Source organism: Lipotes vexillifer, unplaced genomic scaffold (assembly GCF_000442215.2).
Source record: "Lipotes vexillifer unplaced genomic scaffold, Lipotes_vexillifer_v1.1 scaffold969, whole genome shotgun sequence".
NCBI classification, from domain to species: Eukaryota; Metazoa; Chordata; class Mammalia; order Artiodactyla; family Lipotidae; genus Lipotes; species Lipotes vexillifer.
In genome coordinates this window covers 1243233-1247758 of record NW_006774070.1, presented here as the reverse complement: position 1 = coordinate 1247758, position 4526 = coordinate 1243233, and the positions used below count along the sequence as shown (strand labels likewise).

General features: G+C 41.4%; 1 non-coding gene across 1 annotated transcript; it reads right to left on the bottom strand.

The window, feature by feature from the left end:
• Positions 1-1025: 1025 nt before the first annotated feature.
• TRNAG-UCC (transfer RNA glycine (anticodon UCC)) lies at positions 1026-1098 on the bottom strand. The gene has a single exon. It is a non-coding gene; the product is annotated as a tRNA-Gly (tRNA).
• Between the last annotated feature and the right edge of the window lie 3428 nt (positions 1099-4526).

Sequence of the window (4526 nt, the reverse complement as noted above, 5' to 3'; positions counted from 1 at the left end):
CTTTGTGTCAGTGTTTATATTTTGCATAAATATTCTGACATAACTGTATCAAATTCTGCTGTGATTACTGCCAAATTAAGAACATTTCCCACACTCAAACTTCTTGGATGAGCTTGGATATTTCTTCATCAAAAAGTGAATCATAAGTATCATATGTTCAAAACAGCACCCATTTTTTCTCATTTTTCACCGGATATATTTTTAGAATCAGATTTCAATTTGGTGGGTGTGCATTTAACTTTCTTCATGTTTATTAGGAATATGCAGTAAATGCTGCCAATCTTTGCTTTCATTTTCATTCTAGCATTGATTTGTTTTTTTGTGTGTGTGTGTGTTTTTTTTCCCATCCCCAAAGACTTTACAATGTAGACAAAATAAAGAATCCTTTGAAGTAGAATAAAGTAACCAGGGTTTAGTGATTTTTTTTTTTTTTAGAAGAATTGAGAGTATTAATTTTCCAAAACTTCCTACCAATGTTGTTCTTTGGAAACTTAACATTTCTTACCTGAGATACATCATTTCAACCAGAGTTGCCTGTTTAATATGCAAAATTCTGTGGTTCTGTGATCAGGTACCTGACAGGCAGCAAGTACATTTGGTTTAATGGATTCTTAGTTTTTGTTTTTTTCCTCTCTTCTAGTTTTTCTTGAATTCCATCAGTTATGAGAGTGTGGAAGACCAAAGTAAACTCCCATCCTGCCCCACCAGCAAACACAGTTCTGTGTTTTGCTAAAACTAGTACCTCTGAACTGTTTCCCTTTCTTCTGGCAATCCATTTAATTTTTCCAGAAATCTAGTCATCTAGAGGCATTGCTAAGTATGGTTAATGGAAGCAGAATGCTGAAGATAGTGCCTAGATCATTGTAAGCAACTACATATTTTTTAAATAAATAAAATTTATTTAACAGCCTTCCGATTTCTTTTTCTGGATATCATGATTGATTTTTTAAGTTTATATTTTAAATATTTGTTTGTTTGTTTCTTTATTTACTTTTGGCCACACTGCCCAGTATGAGAGATCATAGTTCCCCAGCCAGGTATCGAACCTGTGCCCCCTGCTGTGGAAGTGCAGAGTTTTAACCACTGGACCACCGGGGAGGTCCCTGGATCTCATGGTGCTTTAAAAAAAGAAATTTTTTTTTATCTGAGGAGAAATAATATAATTTAGTATTTTATCTTATTATTCATAACACTTTAAAATATTATCAGTGTTATGTACTAATAAACTTTAACAGTATATAATATTTGTAGTAATGAAATTTCTATAACAGTAAATAAACAATTGATATAATTGGCAGGTCATTATATAATAATCTTTAATTTTATCGATGTAATTCTTTGTAGATTTTTTTTTTTTCTTTTTTTGCAGTACGTGGGCCTCTCACTGTTGTGGCCTCTCCCGTTGTGGAGCACAGGCTCCGGACACGCAGGCTCAACGGCCATGGCTCACAGACCCAGCTGCTCCGCGGCATGTGGGATCCTCCCCGACCGGGGCACAAACCCGTGTCCCCTGCGTCGGCAGGCGGACTCTCAACCACTGCGCCACCAGGGAAGCCCTGTAGATTTTTAATGGTGGATTCATGATAGTTATTACATAATAATTTGTGTCATTATGAAAGTATTAGTAAATTTAATTTACTACTAATAATAACAGTAACCTCATAGTACAGACACATAGAAGCAGATGGTGTGAACTATAAGATAAAATATATCACATTTGGCCAGGCCACAGACACCAATAGGATATTTTTCTTTTCTTTTCTTTTTTAGATGATAACTGGTCAATACTGCAGTCAAAAAGGCAGATCTCGGGCTTCCCTGGTGGCGCAGTGGTTGAGAGTCCGCCTGCCGATGCAGGGCACACGGGTTCGTGTCCCAGCCGGGAAGATTCCACATGCCGCGGAGCGGCTGCGCCCGTGAGCCATGGCCGCTGAGTCTGCGCGTCCAGAGCCTGTGCTCCGCAACGGGAGGGGCCACAACAGTGAGAGGCCCGCGTACCGCAAAAAAAAAAAAAAGGCAGATCTTGTTTAAGTTATTTTAGATATTAGAGCAACAAATGTTTTGATTATTGTCAAAATGGAATGACTTTGTTAGAAAAAGGCACTTTAATGTATGCATAACATTATTGCAGTAACTACACAAATCACTATGACTTTGGAGTCAGCAAAATTATAATAAAATATTCTTTAAAATTCTGAATAGCAAAGATATCTAGATGTGGTGGTGTTGTACAGTGTATAACCTTAACAACAATACCCAGAGGCTTTGCTATGGGAGTGATCAAGTGCAGAATGGTGAAAGGAACACCAGTTCCAGATGAGGGGCATTAATTTTATCCTAATCCCATGAAAACTAGGGGAGGGTGGAGGGGAGATGAGAAGAGGGCTACAGATAGAGCCTGAAATACTCCCTGCAGAGCTTACCCCCAATCATCCTACAGAGTGACCTCTCTACTCTCATTTTCTCTGACCTTAAAAACTGGGACCTATGGGCTTCCCTGGTGGTACAGTGGTTGAGAGTCCGCCTGTTGATGCAGGGGACACGGGTTCGTGCCCGGGTCCGGGAAGATACCACATGCCGCGGAGCGGCTAGGCCCGTGAGCCATGGCCGCTGAGCCTGCGCGTCCGGAGCCTGTGCTCCGCAATGGGAGAGGCCACAACAGTGAGAGGACCGCGTACCGCAAAGAAAAAAAAACAAAAAAACCTGGGACCTATCAGCAACCTAGTCCTTACTCAAGCTTACTCTGCTTTAGCTTTCTGAAGTGTAGCACCATCGTGGTTTACCTAGTCCCTCTCAAAACTTTTTAATTGGTTCTTCCTACATTCCTCAAGTACATGATGATATATCCTTAGATTGCTTCTCTAGGCTTCTCCCTATATCATCTTGTCAATCATTCATTTCATTCATTCATTCAATAAGCATATCAGCCCCCTGCTAGACTCAGGATGTTTGAAAATGGACCAGTCATAGTCCCTGGCCTCTGGGACTAATGGAAGACAGGCAGGTAGACTTACTATGTTTCAGACCCTTTTTTTAAGAAAACTATATTATATTATATATATATATATGTATATTTATTTATTTGGTTGCACCAGGTCTCAGTTGCGGCAGGCAGGCCTCTCAGCTATGGCATGAGAACTCTTAGTTGCAGCATGCACGTGGGATCTAATTTCCTGACCAGGGATCGAACCCCAGCCCCCTGCATTGGGAGCATAGAGTCTTATCCACTGCGCCACAGGGGAAGTCCCTCAGACCCTATTTTAAATAGTTTACATGGGTTATCTCATTCAGTCCTTGCCACACACTCAGTGGTGGATTGGATAAAAGAATGTGGATAAAGAAGGTGCCATGACCTGAGATTTCTGGGCTGATTGGATGAAACACAGAAAAGTCTAGTATAATTTTTCTTGGCAGCTGGGTGAATGGTGGTGTCACTTACAGAATTAGGAATAAACAGTAGGTTTGGGGAGGAGGAGTAAGATGATGAGTGAAGGTCTAGACAAACTGGGTTTTCAATATTTGTGGGATATCCATGTGGAAGAGTCTAATAAACAGTTGATGGCTATGAGAAAAGTCAGTACTGAACGCTTAAATCTGAGCATAATTAGTATATAAATTGCAGCTGCATGAATAGTATCACCCAAGGAAAGACCAATTAAAAAAGAGAATCCAGGATTAAAAGCATGAGAAACAGCAACATAAAATATACAGGCTATATCTTCCAAGATTCTTCTGTTGTAAATAATAGAAACCCAAATAAAACTGACTTAAGCAAAAACAAAACAAAAAAGAGTTTCTTGACTCAGAAAAAAGAACTAGCTTTGGGGTATGGCTAGATCCGTGGCATTTGTCCTCTGGGTTAGCTTTCTTCTCAGGCAAGTTCTTTCTATAAAAAAGATAACAACAGGGCTTCCCTGGTGGCGCAGTGGTTGGGGGTCCGCCTGCCGATGCAGGGGACGCGGGTTCGTGCCCCGGTCCAGGAGGATCCCACATGCCGCGGAGCGGCTAGGCCCGTGAGCCATGGCCGCTGAGCCTGCACGTCCGGAGCCTGTGCACCGCAACGGGAGAGGCCACAACAGTGAGAGGCCCGCGTATCGCAAAAACAAAACCAAAACAAAACAAAAAAAGATAACAACTAAAGTCCATAGGAAGAACATAGTGCTTTCTTAATAGTTCTAGCAAAAGTCCTGGGAATGATTCTCAATGGTCCGTATTGAGTCATTAGACATTTCTTGAGCCATAATGAATTGTCTAGGCCTAGGTCATAAGCTTTCTCTTGTCTTGGGGGTGGGATTGGTGTCCCTTGAACCAAGATAGGTGGAAGGATGGTTCCCCACAGGAAAATGGATCTATTCTTCTCAGTCGAAGGGGAAGTGGAGCCTGTGTATGCACAAGCCACCAATGCCCATTACATAGCAAGGGATATAAACTCAGGAAGGAGGTGAAAAGTAGTGGGTCTAAGGGTAGAAGGTGCACCCCAGAAGAGGGTGGTATTACTGGAAGCAAGAAAAGAGAAAGTTTCAAGT